The sequence below is a fragment of the Aphelocoma coerulescens genome, chromosome 26 (genome assembly GCF_041296385.1).
Source record: "Aphelocoma coerulescens isolate FSJ_1873_10779 chromosome 26, UR_Acoe_1.0, whole genome shotgun sequence".
Taxonomy (NCBI): Eukaryota; Metazoa; Chordata; class Aves; order Passeriformes; family Corvidae; genus Aphelocoma; species Aphelocoma coerulescens.
The window spans coordinates 7113202-7130107 of NC_091039.1; positions in this window are offsets into that span (position 1 = coordinate 7113202).

Consider the following 16906-nt stretch of genomic DNA (forward strand, 5'->3'; position numbering starts at 1 on the left):
ACACATTTCTATTTGGTTTGCTTTATTACTCTTTTTTTTTTTTCCCCATTTCCCAAATTATACCCTTTTGGATAAGTGTGAAACTCTTTTCAGTGAAACACGGGGGCAATAAGAGTGAAATCTTCCAGGGGTTACACAGACTCACAGATTAAACTGGCTCCAGAGGCAGCCTGGGGAAGGGGAACCACAGAGGAGGGAGGAAAGGAGAAAATAAGGTGTCTGAGGGATAAAGAATAGGTTCTAAAATGCAAGGGAACAATAAAGATACTAAAAATGGCTCTGGAAAGACAGAAACGAATGCTCAGCTTCCCACACCATCTTTAGGATGCTGAAGGAAGTTCACAAACGAGACAAGATTGTCTCTGGATACAGAAAGCTCCTGTAAAACACAGAACAGGCTGCTCTGTGCTGGTTTCCCATCCCTGAACTGCACATTCCCCCTGGAGCCTTTGGCCAAAGCTCCATCCTCCTTCCAGCTGTGCAGGGACACAGCCAGGTCTGTACAACTGCAGCTGCAAACTGAATTCCTGAGGTAGATTCTGAGCTATTCGGGACCAGAACTTGTTTTCATTGTCCTCTCCACAAGCACAGCCTGATGGGGCCCTGGTGTTCACAGGAGCCTCCTCGGGACAGTGAACCCTGAGCAGAAATAACAATTCCAGTTATTCCTTCTTTTGGGATGCCAACACTGCCTTTAACAGCTGAATCCTGTATGGAAGTGGGAGGAGAGACAAAACTGAATTGAAAAGAAGGAGGAACCAGAAGAAAAATCCCAGTAATGCTTCTGCTGTGCAGTTACAGCTCCAAAGCAGCATTCCAGGTCCTGCCTGGCACAGCAGGGGCAGAGCTCAGGCTCTGTAAACAGCAGGGGACAGGCCCAGGTCCTGGGGAAGGGAACTGAAACAGGATCAGAGGATGGGTTGGGTTGGCAGGGATCTCAAAGCCCATCTCATTCCATCCCATCTCATTCCATCCCATCTCATTCCATCCCATTCCCCCTGTCCCAGGTTGCTCCATGCCTCATCCAACCTGGCCCTGGACACTCCCAGGGATGGGGAGTCCCCGACCTGTCTGGGCACCAGGAGGGTTCCCTTTGCTGTGAGACAGGACAGATCTGACATGGGATTCTCTGGCTCCATCAGCACCTGCAGGGAGGGAGGGCTCTGAGCCACCAGCTCTCAGTCACGACACCCACGGCTCCCCAGCCCCTCTGCTCTGTCCCCTTCTCGTGGCTCAGAGCCAGCTTGGTGGCAGCCCCAATCAAATTGTGCTCCCAGCCAAGGCCTGGGATGCTCCACGTGTGTCTCAATCCCACTGGGAGCTCTGGGCCCCATTCCCTGGCTCCCAAACAGACACGTGCAGCAGAGTGGCTCAGGACACGGCTCTGGAGACGGCGTTCCCCGTGGAGAGACACACCAGGGAAATGTTTTCCGGTGGTGGAAATAGTCTGGAAGAAGAAACAAAACATGCAGACACACACAAAGACGTTGGCTTTTTTTGTTTAATCTGACTTGGACTCTGCTGAATTGGTTCATTGTTTGTGGGGGAATCTGAGCAGAATTAATGACTGGCGCAGGCAGGAAGAGGCACTGTTTGCAAATGCAGTGGCCAGACCTTCTCCAAGATCTGTAATCTAATTTAGCTTGGAGAGTTAATGATTTTAATGATTTGTTGTGATCTCAAAACAACTGTTAGGAGATAAATCTACATCATTAAACCTATTATGATGTTTTGCTTCATTTAGCAAATGGTGGTTTTTGTTCTGAAGACGCCCACATTTTAAACAAGCAGAGGGGTCAGCTGCTGATGGTGAGGAACAATTTATTCCCAGCTCCCTTGGAGACTGAAACGAAAGGTGTCCTTGGGAAAAAGATAATTCCTCACAAATGTTATTGACTGTTTTATAAACAGCAGGCTTTGCTGGTGCTGTGGTGTGTCTGGGACGGAGCTGACGAGATTCCTGCAAACAGCCACTGATGGTTCGGGATCACTTGGTGTGAATCCAGGTCCTTCCCAAGGAATCCCGAGGGACGGCCAAGCTCTGGGAGCTGAGCCTTAGGGCACCCAGCAATAGCGAGATGTCAACATCAAGGAGCCTTTTAGGAGCTGCTTAGGGTGAGGAATTTCACTCCTGGTTTTGGAAAGACGGGTCCAGGTCCCGAAGCACTGCAGGCAATGAACCCTCCTCCTGCAGAACATGTCCATGGGGAAAGCAAAGAGCCACTGACAGATCCCACACCCCACACCTGCCACTCCAGCTCCTCCTGCTGCCCTGCACCTCTCCTCTGCTCCAGGACCCACCTCACGGAGTCATAAAATGGTTTGGGTTGGAAGGGACCTTAAAACCCATCCAGTGCCACCCCTGCCCTGGGCAGGGACACCTCCCACTGTCCCAGGCTGCTCCCAGCCCTGTCCAGCCTGGCCTTGGACACTGCCAGGGATGGGGAGCCCACAGCCTCTCCAGGGAGGGTTCCTTCCTCTTCAGGAAGGAAAGGTTTATGTAGGACACATGAAATGTGCATTTAATTCCCCCGAGAGTGACTGATCCCCCTTGCTCTCCCACAAACACTGAGCACAATCCTTCCACCCACTGTGGTCTCACTGTGCCCTCCCATCGCAGCTTCCACCAACCTGTTCTGTCCCAAAGCCTGTAATGCTGGCTGGGAAGAGGACAGAGGACAGAGCAGAGAGGGCTCTGTGTTTTCTGCCTGTCTGTGCCAGTTATTGACACAGCAGAGAGCAAACAATCAGCCCCTCTTCCCTGCAAGCCGGAGAAGTCTATTACAGTGTGACTGCATTTGCCCAAGCTAAATATTTTATACATTTCAAATATGATGCAAAGAAAAAAAAATTCTGTAAACAGCAATGTCTAATTTTTTTCTTGCTCAGCTGCTTTTTTATGCCCTGAGCAGGGAGGGATATTTTGGTTCTTCACTCTCATTCAGCGGCCACCACCAGGAGCCTTCAGCCTGGCTGGAATGTCTGCCTGGCACAGGGAAACACGGGGGATGAGGAGGGAGAGGAATGCATTTGTTTGTTGTGGAAGTGAAGCACCCACTGGGGCCTGAGCTCTGTCCTTGGAGCCTTTCTAATCCCCCAATGCTGCCTGGAGAGCACAGACTTGTCACTTTAATAACCCAAAGCAAACAAAACCCAAAGAAAATTCCTTTCCGTTGTGTTTGTTTGGGGGAAGCTTCTTTCTTCAGCTCTGAGTATGGGGAATGTATTTTATTACCCACTGAGGAATCTCCAAATGCAGCAATTGAACTGCCCTGGGACAGAAAGTCATGTCCTGCCCTTGTGCACGGCTTTCACCCCTGGAGACTCCTGTCTCTATCCAAGGAGGAGGCTCTGGAGCCGTGCACACACCCTCTGTGCTCCAAACACGCAGAAAAGGCTCTGAACTCCTGGAGATCGGCCCCACCTGGGTGGCAGCTGCTGTCTGACCCTGGGCTGCAGCTCCACTCAACTTTGCATTCCCTATTTTACGAGGAAAACCTCAAAGTCCATAAAACCCAAAAATTTGGACACTTGTATTCCATATTGGAGAGCGAGTAAACAAATAGCCCTGCCAAGGAAACAGAGATTTGCAAACTTGGGTGGGAACAAATACTTGTATAAAATAGTGGAATTAGGGGATTTTTTCTAATCTGAAGCTTAGAAGTTCAAGGCCATTTTGGTGCATCCAAGCCTTTCCTCAGCACAGAGTCATTAAACTCTTGGTGGGCATTTGGGCACAGAAGACATCTGGTGCCACACTTGAATCAGTGCATGCAGATGAGACAAATACAGCTGAAAATGAGATTGTTTCATGGTGCTTGTGCCTGCCAGAAGAACCCCAGTGAAGGTGAAGTGCTGTGTTTTGTGGGGACATTCCCATGATTTCCCATTTTCCTGTTCATCATTTTGGCCACCATTCCCCTGCCAACTGTTGCAGCCATGCCTGGCTGTGCTGTGATATTTGGGAAGTGCCCTCCAGGTAGAACAAATGTTGGTTTATTTGCTGGGTGGAAATTTGTTAAATAAATCATAGATTCATCGTGGCAGAGGAAATTAGCAATAAGCTGTGCCTGGAAGGTTGGACATATTGTACTTCAAAATAAGCAGGAGGCCACTTTGCAATTCAAAGGAGATATATTGGGAAATGGGAAGGCACATCTGTTAATCATTTTTCCCAATACCCAAAAGGTCCCAGCAGAGCCCTGCTCCAAAACCGAGTGCCTCTTTTAAATTAACTTCAATGCCTCCTCTGCCAGGAGAAAGGCTTGGGAGCTTTTTCTTTGGAAGCTCTGATGTCCTTGGCTGTTTCGGGAGCAGGGCTGTGCTTTCCACACTGGGGGAGTCCCATTTATTATTATTATTATTATTATTATTATTATTATTATTATTATTATTATTATTATTATTGCATTGCCGTCTCTCTCGGCAGCACCGCGGGGCGTTATCAGCCTGGCAGGGGCTGCAGCCTGGGGTGCTCTTTATTTGACAATTACTCACCAGTTTCCCTAGAAAAGAACTCATGGAAAGGCTGCTCCTGAGAGCTCCCTCCAAGTGACATCTGATGAATTTAAATAACGGGTTTGAGCACTGCTAACGCTCCAAACATTTTTACATTTATTACAACCTTTACAAAGCCTTTGTTCCTCTTCCCGATCGTTTCACAACCCTGATCTACCTGGAAATATTTCAAGCAAGCATTTGAAAAGGATGCTGGAAGCCTAAAGATGCTTTGCCTGTGTTTGGGGTTGCTGTTGGTATCAAATGTTCTTTCTCAACAAGGGAAATGGGCCAGGGACTGTTCCCTCAGCAGCTTTTGGGTCAGGCAATGGATTTGCATTTTCTCACCTCCAGTAATGGGTGAAATCAGAAGAACTTCAGCTTTTGTTTCCATAGAATCATGGAATGCGTTGGGTTGGATGGGACCTTAAAGATCTTTTAGTTCCAAGCCTCTGTCCCAGGCAGGGACACTTCCACTGGGTCATTTTATGGAGAGAGAGACTTTAACAACTTAAATGTAAAAACCAGAGTCCATGACAGACCTGGGCATGGAATCCTCCCTCCCCATCCCCAGTGCCAGCTCACACACGGGTTTGTCACCCCTCCCACAGTCACAGGGCTCCTTCTCAGATGACAGCCAGCAGCTACCATTTTTTTTTTCACCCTTAAACTACCCAGAGAAGAAAAAAAACGGTGGAAGAAAGGCCAGCGCAAGTTCAGCTGAAGCAGAAGTGATGCTCGCCGCTGCAGGGCAGTTTGAACTGAACTCCAGTGCAGTTTAGATAAACAAGGATTAATTATCTTTCTGTTAGTCTGGGAGGCAACTGATAGCACATATAATTAAATTATTATTTTGCAGCTACTATTTTCTGAGTGCTTAACCAAGAAGCAGCATAAAGGTAGGGGTTTTTTTAAATATCTTGCAGAATAGTTTCATGTTCAGAATATTTTGTTTTACTGTATTAGCTTGTGTAAGCTGTGGCATTGCATGTTTCCCTTTGCTTTTATTTGCCCATTGGGTCGTTTACTTATTGGAATTGAAGTCAGAAGTGGTTTGCTCTCCCAAACAGCTCTGAATTTCTAATAAATATGTAAATAATATATCTCTGAGCTGTTGCCCTTGGCATTTGTTCATACATTATCCTCGGCACTGGTTAGTCTGCTGTGAACACACACTTGTTTTACTTGGAAGGAACAGCCATGATGGAAACTGTGCTCGGAGTCTGGGGTGCGTCCCTCACTCTCCTGGGGCTGCGGGGAAGGAACGGCCCCAAAGAGATGAGGAGGGGACAGAGAAACCGGGGGACAGCAGAGGCCAAAGCCCTGAGAGTTACCCGAGCACAGGGGACCTGCCCCGCTCCTGTCCCAGAGAAATCCCCATTATTCCAACAAGCAGGAAAACTGACCCGAGATGAAGTGGTGCTGCCACAGGGGGAAGGGGAATTTCAGCAAGCCCTGGGTTTTCAGTGGTGTCTGCGTCCCCCTGCAACACCCTCAGCCTCCCAGTGAGATCCCAGTAGGGGCTGCCTGCAGGGACTGGGAGCACTGGTGGGCGCAGGCTGGAGCTCAGCAGGGAGGAGCAGAGCCACGCTGAGAGAGGGACAGAGGATGTGACAGCCCAGGGACGGGGGGAATCTGCAGCAGGGTCTGAGGGAAGAGGCTGATTCTTCAGGGCATGGTGGGACCTCGGGATAAATGAGATGTCTGGAGATGAAAGCTGTGCCAGGCAGAAACTGCAGCCACAGGGAAGGAGGGAAACATCACATGGAATGCAGAGGGGCAGGGGCTCAGCCAGACCCCCCCGGCCCCCTTCCTGCAGGAATTCATCATTCACATCAGCTGCTGATGGCAAAGCAAAGCCTCCGACACGGCGTGGGGGACTCCAGGCAGCTCCTGCCTCGGAGCCTCCTTTCTATTTCCAGCTCTGAGGAGGAGCAAGCTCTCCTCGGGCTCCTGGCACTGAACAAACCCTCTGCGAGGGGGGACAGGGCAGAGGGGCCAGCTCTGGGGTCTGTCACTGCTGTGGATGTCCTTCACCAGACAGGACCTGGAGGGAGCTGCACGAGAGCTCAGGGCAGTGGCAGAGGCCGAGACAAAGCCCACAGCTCAAACTGCCCCTGCTGAGCCGCACTTGGGCCAAATTGCTCCCCATCCTTTCCCCTCGCCCCTGTCCTGCTGCCTGCCTCGGGTGGGGAGCCAAGGAGGGGGCTCTGGCCTTCCCGAGGTTTGGGAATCTCTGTGTCCCCAGACAGCCCCTGCCTGGGCCTGGTCTCGCTTTACCTTTGGACAGACCAGAGGAGCCATGAATTTGTCCCTTCCCACCTTCCCAGGGTGGAGACATCCCCGTGTGCCCCGGGGGAAGCTGAGCAATGCGCTCAGGATGGAGAGGTCCTGAACTGCCTCCCTGGCTGGGGCTGGGATGGATGGGACAGACACGAGGCATCAGAGGAAGGGTTATTTATTTATGTGGGGCAGAGCAGAAGGTCACGAGATTTTCTTGCATTTAAGCGATGAGAGAATGAATCTCTGAGCTCCCCACGTGCCGTGGATCCAGAGGTGCTGAGGGGATAATGTAATTCCACCCCTGTAAGCACTTCCACATCTAATGGGAGAAGAATGTTTTGTGCTCCTGGTGCTTTATCAACAAAATGCCCTCCTGTAGCCACTTGGCCTTTGGAGATTATTTTCCCAGGGAAGCTGTCATCATGCAGCTGATTAATTACTCTAATAATCATAATTTTTTTTCTAATAAAACACTCTCTTCCCATTCATTAACTACATTGCAGGTAGGTGACAGTGGTAATTATTCTCTGGGAGTACTTCTGAATTATCTTTTCTAATCCAGCCTGTGCTGACATTTTTGAGAGAAAAAAACATTTTGTCTCTCTTTCATGAGTGGGATAAGATTTGAATATGCAAACAGTGTCAAAGCGTGCCCTCAGGATGTTTTCCTGAACTATGATTTATGAGCTCTAGCCATTGTATTTGCTATCATAGACCTAGAAAGGTCATTAGACAAAGAGGTTTTTCCCTGCAGGGGTCCCTTGCCATCTTTATCTTCTGATATTTTAATTTTTTTTCCCAACCTTCAAGCAGGAGAAGGGCTGTGAGTTCCCCCATATGCCTCCGCTGTTTATTATTTATTTATTCGTGAGGGGAAAAGTCCTGCGCAGTGCTTTAGGCACAGAAATCCACATTTCCAGCCTTTCAGAACAGATCTGGTCAACCCACGCCCATCAGGGCTCCCAGGTGTGCAGCACACACTCAGTCCATGGGGTCTTTTGTCTTTGGGAATGGGAATTTCCACCCAAGGGCTGGAATTCCAACCTTTCCCTGCATGAGGGGGAAGTTCACCCAGTTCTCCCACACCCACCCAGAGTCCCAGGCAAGGTGGAATCACCCTGGCCAGTTTTTCATACTTGATAATCAGGGGGAGAATCCAGAATGTCCCGGGTGTCCCCTGCCAGCAGAGCCATGGGACCAGTGTGGGTCCCCTGCCCTCAGCAGGGCAGGTTCTGGCCCACAATTAGCAAAGCTGGGCAAATAAAGCAACAGCTGCTCTGTAAATATTAGTCTGGTGTTTAAATTAATTTTTTCTTGCCCTTGCCCCTCCTGTTCTTCGTTCCCTGCAAGTGGTTATTGGGATTGGGTTTACTTGTGCAAACATTGCCAGAAAGCTGCTGCAAGTCCCAGGTAGAAATACTGAGGGAAAAAGAAATGGATATTCATGACCAGGAACAGTGGAAAAGTCACTCAGACACGTGTGTTCCATGGAATCATGAAAGAATAAGGTTGGAAGGGACCTCTGGGATTATCCAGCCCAAGCATCTGCTCGAGGAGGGGACAACTTTGAAGTTCCATCATCTTTGTCCAATTTCAGTTTATGAAACTCAGTGAAATAGAAGCAGCCAGATTCCAGTGGAGAGGAGCAGCTGCCAGAATGATCAAAACAGAGAACTTTGGCCACTGAAATCCCTTTCTCTGCCCTGTTTTTCTGGGTGTTTTCTGCAGCTGCCTCTCCCACAGATTCCTTGTCCTGCCTGGAGCCTGGGCCTGAGCCCTCCTCCTGTCACCCTAATCCTGTGTCATTCTCCAACACGCCTGGCACAATGTGACACCGTGACACTGTTCTCATCCAACAGGAGAGTTAAACACTGAGAGATGTGCTGGATGCCAGCCCCACAAACAAAAAGCTGTTTAGCAATGCTTGTCTTGGCTGGTTCAGCGTCAGAGCAGAGTCTGCTGGAAGTGCCTAAAGACACAACAGCTCTGCTCCTGTGTTTATTAAAGCTCCAAGTTTGCAGCCAGCCTGGGGAAAATGAGGGTGAATTGATGTCTTCATGTTCAAGCTGGAAGCCAGCCTGGGATCTTGTAAGTCCTGCACTGTGCTCGGAACAAGTGCTGCCCTCCCCACTGCTCTGTCACAGCAGCAGAGACCTCGCCCAGGGCCTGATCCTGCACAAACTGTCCCAGGAGCAGCACCTAGCCAGAGTTAGAGGAGTAAAGGACAAAGGAGAACCAGGACAGCTTTCCTGTAGCTGCACTAGCAGGCAACAAATGGATCTACAGGGATTGCTCTTCCAGGAAACAGATTCATCCATGAGGGAAAGAACTGCCCCAAAATACCCAAATTGGTGTCTATCCTGTTTAGATATACTGTAATAGCCAGTTTTTGTTGTCACAACATTAAAAGGTCTTATTTTATCCAAGTAGTGGCCCTGTGAAAATGTCACCTTGTGACACTCTGGGTGAGGTAACAATTTGCTGGAACATTTACTCCTCTATTGTCATTGTGGCTGAACTTAACAGTCAGAAGAAGCACAAGTCCACGCACAACCTGCCTTAGAACTTAATTAGAAAAGCCCAACTGCATGTTTGTTCTTGGTGATATTTCCAAAAATAGCCATTTTTTGTCTCCATTTCTCAGGGCAATCTGTGTTTTGCTACTGACAACCGCACGCAGATCAGGCAGTGAAGTTTCTCTCCTGTGATGCTGAATGTCCTCAGTGCCCCAAGTGCCACCCCAGCACTGCAGAGAGATGTCCCCAGCCCCTGGCTGCAGCTGGATCAGTGAAGGTGGACCTGGGATTGAGGGAAGGAAAAGCCAGGGCTGGTTTAGAAACAGAGCTACGAAAGAACAGGATCACTTGGGGTTACCCTGGTTTTACTGCTGCCCTTTGAGAGCGCTGCTTTCACACCAGCGTCCCAATTCCCTGCTCAATTTCCGAACCCTTATTAGTTACATCTGTTCAAACTGAGATCCGAGGGCTTCAGACACCTTTGCTGTGTTTGTTTTCGCTCGGCTCGCTCCCGCAGCCCCTGTGCTCACAGATAATGGCTTTGTGGGAAGTGTTTGCTCAGGCAAGAGCCCGAGCGGAGCCAGGGCTGCTGCTCCGCTCCGGCGTGGAGCAGGAATGTGTCAGGATTGCAAATCCAAGGCGTTTGCAGCCCTGTCGTATCATCCCCACCATTTCAGATCCCACTCAGCACAAGCCTGAGGGCAAATTCAGAATTGAGGACTTACTTGAACTCGAGAAGTGTTTGTGCATCTGGAGAGCTGAGGCGAGACAGGAGGACAGACAAGTGCAGCCCGACCCCCTGAGCAGCTCATTCGGCACCCCTGGGGTGGGATGGGATGGGATGGGATGGGATGGGATGGGATGGGATGGGATGGGATGGGATGGGATGGGATGGGATGGGATGGGGTGGGATGGGATGCCTGCTGTCCCCTGACAGCTCGAGCATGAATTCCCATTATTAGCTTTGCAATTTGTACCTGTTTTGTCAGCGTTTGACTTCAGCACTCTGGCTTCCTGCCCGCAATCTCATTTTGCCAGTTCTACCTGGTGCCCCTGCTTAATTGAGATCACTGCTGTGTCGAGCTAGGCTCAATGATCCTTGTGGGTCCCTTCCAGCTCAGGATATTCCCTGAGTGCTGCCTGATCCCTGCACTGAGGCTGGTCCACAGCCCCTGCTTGGTATCCCGAACACCGTCAGTTCTCAGATGTTTCCTTTGCCATCAGTGCCAAAGAAGGACAGTTTGGCCACAGGAACTGGCAAAGCCGATGTGACTTTGATAATTCATCTCTACATACACAGATTCTCACGTGTGGAGTGTTTATCAGATTTCCAGAATTACCAAGGACAGAACCACCTGTCTGTAAAGGCACAGAACCACAGGCTTTTCTCCAGCTCTCCCAGCTGCTCCTCACAGCTCTGACTCTCCCAGACCCTTCCCCAGCTCCTTTCCCTTCCCTGGACACTCTCCAGCCCCTCAGTGTGGCCCAGAACTGGACGATTTTCCTCAGTAGGGGAAGAACCCAGCTTGAATCAATCTTGCCTCACCAATTAGGGAGAAATAATTAGCTTTGTGTATATATTCGTATAACTGGAAATGTTTACCCAACATGTGTGTAAATCTCTCTGTGTGCACCCCCAGCCTGCACAGCTGGCTGAGCATCACCACATCTGTGGGACCTCCCACCGACAGCAACCTGGGGAATTAAGGCCCAACAGCTTCCAGGAGTGACTGTACGTGGTTATTTACTCAAAAACTCACAGTTCAGCCCACAAGAGCCGACTGGAAACACGTGGGTATCAAATTCAAAACCAGCTGAAAGGAACAGGGGGTGTGAGTGGGCTGCAGGGCAGTGCTCATGCATTCAACCCTTCCAGGCCCTTTTTTTCCAACTCATCTTTCTTTTCCAGTGGATCAGTAACCTCTAACAAAAGATCTGTCCTTTCTAATCATGCTCTGCCCTCCTCATGCCATCCCCTCTCCACACAAACCCTATTTCATTTGTTGAGCCCACGCAGGAGCCCCGGGGCTTTGGAAAAGTCTTTTTCAGCGTGATTATATTCAACTCCAACCTCTGCTGCCCCTTCCCTTTCGACTGCCACTCACCATCACCCAGCTCCAGCGCTCTGCAAATCCAATGTGACAACAATGCTCCAGATGTGTTTATGTCCATACAGCAAAAATAAAAAAGGGAGGAAATCTGTATCTCGATGTGCTTGTTTTCAAAATGATAATGGAGAATCCCATTGTTTGCACCACTCCTGCTGTACCTGATTGCTTTGTTACTTTATTCAGGGTGCTCAGAACAGGTGACTGACGCAGAGAGAGACAAATATTTGCTGTGGCAGATGATTTCCTGCAAAAGCCAGGAATCAGTTCCCCTGCAAAGATTCCTGGCTGCTAAACTCTGTTTTTTCACTGTTTACTCTGAATGTCTGGGCAGGTAAAGCTTCACACATCAAAATCTACTTAGAATTTCTGTTCCTTTCTTCTACCCCTGTTTTTCTTCTTGAGTTCAGGACACTTTATCCATTTCCCTTTCTCTTTTGCTACAGACTCCAGCTCCACTGAAGACAACTAGAACTTTCCCAGTGAGGGCAAAAAGCCATTTTTACACTAAATTTAGGCTAAAACCAAATTACCCCTTTTGATAAAAATAAAATATGCATCAGGTACACCACAGGTTTGAACTCCAAATCTGGCAGACATTGGACACCTCTCTGTGATCTATATAAGACATACGTCACTATATATGAGATATTTACACATATTAGATATGTGTAATATTTGATATTGACAATATGAGATATTTATACATATTAGATACATCGAAGCTCACTTAACTGTTGATTCATAAGAACTGTCCTTGCATCCTGAAAACCATGATTGGGATTTATTTATGCTCCCACCTGGAAATGGAGCAGCTCAATAATAGAGTAATTAAGTACTATATTATATATGATAGATGACTTAATAAGCATATCACAGTTATAGAATGAGCAGTAAAGTACTCCGAGGTGTATAAAACATCAGCTGTAAGATGAGAACTGCGTGCGAGGACAATAAAAATCCAGATGTTGTTCTGGTTCTCAGTTGTTTCGTCCCAAAGTCCTTTGTAACCTTGAAAGAGCTCTCCAGGAGTGTTTTTGCCATGTTTAGAGAGGGAACAGGGAGAGCCTTGGGAAGCACAGGGCTGCTCCTGCAGGAGGGCAGGGCTGTAATTAGCAGGGTGACCCCTGCCCTGAGATGAGGGAGGATCATCCCCAGGAGCAGCTCGGGGCCAGGCTGCTCCGAGTCCTCGGTGCCCTCCTGGTGCTGATGCTCTGCTCCCAGGCTCCCATCACATCTCATCACCCACAGAGCTCTGGCTGGAGCCCTGGGAGCACCCCATGGGATGGAGGCTCTTGCCCTGCTTACACACTTTGCTCTTTGCCTTTGTGACAAAAACTGGGGCGATTGGGACCTTCCTACTTTGGAATCGAGGAATAAATCCCCCACGAAACCAGCGAGTTCTCCATCTCTGGTATTTTCTGTTCTATCAATGAGAGCAGGGCAGGACAGGAGGGAATGGACTGGACCCTGAAAGCCCCTGCTGGGCTCAGTGTCATGACCTGATGGCCACACACAGCTCAGGACAGGACATTTGCCAAAAGATCTTTCACACATCCAGGGATTTCTCACCACTTCCTCTCAGGACCAGGGCAGTCCCACCCTGCCCAGCAAGGATCAGCAGGTGATTTGATGAAATTTAGGAGAGACTCACAGCCCCCCCCCCCCCCCCCCCCCGCTAAATGTGTTTCTCTCACTAATAAAAGGTTATTGTACGAAGTCGAATGAAAATGTATTTGTGTTTAACAATTAAATGTAATTGGCGAGTGCTAATGGCTCTGGGATCGCAAAACTGGGGGAAAAAGCAAAGAGGAAGAAACTAGTTTGAAGGGACTTTATCTAATTTCATTTTAATTAGATCCTTTTTCTAACTGAGTTTCTAATTTTTCAATTAGCAATTAGCAGCTGCAACTCATTCTGAGCGTCACGAGGTGCCAGAGACACTAATTACACCACAGGAGTAGGAGGCTGAAAATGAGAAATAAAATTATCCATGAATGTTATTAGAAGAAAGGAATGATTACATTCTGTAATAATATACTGATGTGAGCCTAATTAGATTGAAGGATTGGGGGGGAAATAGGAGATTTAAAAATGGAGTCTATTTAGGAGCTTATAGGTCACCTTTTTTGCCATTAATAATGATTAGGTGTGCATGGCTTGGAGCAGAGCCAGCGTGGGAGCGAGGTTGTGTCCCTGCAGTCACCAGCAAAGGGCCCAGGGATGCAGAGAGGTCCTGCTGGGGATCTCCAGATCTCCAGGAACACGACATTACCTCCTAACATCCCCCTGCACCTTTGTTCCGCCACCTATAAATGGGCAGGGATCACTTACACACCTCGTTTTGGGATCCACAGCTGAAAGGAAATATAAAAGTCCCTTATTTCCATGATTTACAGGTTCCAGCAGTCCCCACTCTCCTGTTAGCAAACCTCCACCCAGGCCCTGAACTTCCCTCAGGACAAAGGAGATTCTGGGGGAAAAAATGATTTCATCCCAGCAACAGGGGAACCAGTGCAAACCTGGAAAGAGCCACTTGATAGCAAAGAGGGAACATCGCTCTGAGTCCATTTGTCTCCCCATTTAAAACACACCCATTTTTCTTTATGAATCAATAATCTCTTACACTTGATTTAATAAAGGGAGTGACCTCTCTCCAGCTCCAGTGTGCACATCCTGCAGTCTGGAGTCACTTCCAGGGACCCCAGGAATAAATGATTACATACAAATGTGGTTCTTAATAAAATTTATGAGCCCCCATTCATCCCAGTCCCCTATTTGTCTTTATATATCTCACAGCATTTGCCACTAATTATATTCCTCTTTATAATCTGGGCTCCCCAGTTAAGGGCTGTAATTGATAGCTTCTGAAAATCATTAATTCCAAAATGGACCAGAAGGGGTTTGTCCCACTGTTCCCCCTCCCATTACTCCTTCCCCTCGCAGCATCCTCAGCCCTAAAACTCTTCAGAGCTTATGGAAGATCCAGTAATGGATCTATGATCAGAGACAAAAAATAGCACTGAGTTTAACCCAAATTCTTTCCCACCAGCTGATAGCAAAGGAAGAGGAGAGTGCCCAAGGAGCCGGAGGGCAGCCCCTGCCTTCCCCTGCAGCCTCTCACAGCACTTGGTGGTGACAGCCCCTGAATTCCCACAGAAACGCGGGCAAGCTGCTGGAAAAGGCACCAGCCACGATCCAACCGTGCTGCTCCACCCCAGCCTGCCCGGGGACCCTCCCCGTGTGCCCGAGGGCTCTGCAGCCACAGCCACAGCTTGGATCCTTTCTCTCCACGCCTTCCTAGGCAGTGCCGTGTATAAAACCAGCCTATAAATTAATCTTGCATTTAGAAGCTGGTTAATAGTTCTGGCCCATCATCTCCTGCCAGAAAACTGCTGCATCTGCAGAGCTTGAGGGAGTAAAAAGGAAATAAAAAAGAGGGATGAAGTACTCGGGAGCACTCTGCTCCGGTTTGGAGCTGCACAGGCAATATTTCCAAGAGCACCACAATAAATTTGAAAGTCTAACTTTCAAAAAAAGCCCGTCAATCACCTCAGGCACTTCCACTCCACAGTCATTTAAGACTTCTTTTAAAAATGCAAGAAGTCCACATGTTAGGTCTACAAAACAAGGCAGTGTCTTTTTCTGTTCAGGTTTTATTTCTCCGCCAGGACAAGGCCAAACTCTCACCCATCATCCCTCTCCCCTGTGGCCATCAGAGCCCCCTGCCCAGTCACCTTTTCATTTCACTGCTTAAAAGCCTTGTGGGCTTTGGCACTCGTGCCAGCAAATCTTGGGAGTATGTGTTTATTCTTGGGAGCATCACAAGGCCCAGCGCCTGCAGAGCCAGTCCAGAAGACTATTTTAAGAAAAATCATCACTTCAGATCCAATTCAAAAGGCCTCCAAATCTCCAGGAGGCTTCACTTGTCACACAGATAAAACATGTAAATAAACAGATGCTTGCCTGGTGGGCTGTTTGCAAAATAAACAAACGCTTTTCTAGAAATGCTCCTTGGGAGGGAATTGTGCCGTGAATTCAGGTCGAGTGCAGCCCGTGGAGAGCAGCACAGAGTCCTGATGGCAGGGACATTCCCCACGGGCACATCCCTCACTCCCTGCCCACGGCTCCACTTCCCTCCCGAGCCATTTTCCACCCATCCAGCCCTGGACCTGGACCTGGACCTGTTTTTCTTCCTCCCAATCTTTCAAAGAACCACACATTCCCAACAAATATTTCCTCCATCTCATCTGACACCGAACAAGCAGGAAAAACCTGGCCCATCCCCAGAAATCTCCGTGTGAAGCTCCAATTTCCCAGCATTTGACAGCAATCAGGCCCAGACTGATGGCCCTGCTCTGGGCCTAAATCATTTTGCAACCAAGGTGTTCTGTCTCCTTCTCATTAAAAAAAAAAAAAAAAATTCCAATAATCTCATTATCCTAACGTGAGTAACAGGAAAAATACACCAAGAGTGATGTTCCTTCAGCGCTGGGCCTGCCTGGGATGGCTCAGGCGGGTTTGATGTCTCTGCCGAGGCCTCGGCGCCCGCCAGCACGGCCCTGCTCCCGGAGCTTTGTTCCACCCAGGCTCCTTGTGCTCCCTCCACTCACCGAGGACTTTCATGTACTATTTTTAACTAACTTCAATAGGAAAAGAATGTGTCATGGAGTGTTAAACTTTATGGAAATTCTCCTGGAGAATAACATCATTTCACGGTGCATTACTCCACAATGACCTGGTACTTGAACAATTAATTTTTAAGGTACAGCCTTCTTCTTCCTGTGCTGTTTAGCTTTTTCCTAAACCATCAACAAGACCTGGATTCCTTTTCTTCCTCTTTATGATCTGAGGAGACAGTTAAAACCTCCCAGCATGTGCTGCATTTCCACAATTCATCATGCAGAATATTCTGTTTGAAAACAGAGTGAGGAAGGGGAACTAAAATGCTCCAGGATTTACCTTAATTATTTCTACCTCATGAATCTGCTGCCATTTCTCAGCCTACCTTATTTTCTGCTGAAAGTCTTCCAGACTTTCCCAGGATGCACCAAAGCCAATCTGTTTATCAGAAAGTGGCAATCTGCTGTGAGTACTCACTTTCAGGTCTGGCAAATAGCACCTAAAATATTCCCTCTGCTCTGTGGGCAACTCCTGGGGTTTATATTCCATCTTTCACTGGTGCCCTCACACAGATTTCTCAGGTTTAAAATGTATTCTCTCCCCCACCAATCTTAGCAGCCAACTGCCATCAAACCATTGTATTTCCAAGGCTGCCATGAGGCAGGACATGTGTAACCCAACCTTCCACCTAAGAAAATGGCCAAAAAATTTTCTTTGACTTTATAATTTTTCCACGTCTGCAATTTCTATAGAACTGTGCAAAACAAGGCTCAGCAATTCATTAGAGCACATCCCTTCCAACCCATTTGATTTCATGGGGAGATTAATCAGGCTGAGAAATAACTCCCTTAATGTTGGACATTATTCTCTTTTGCTACA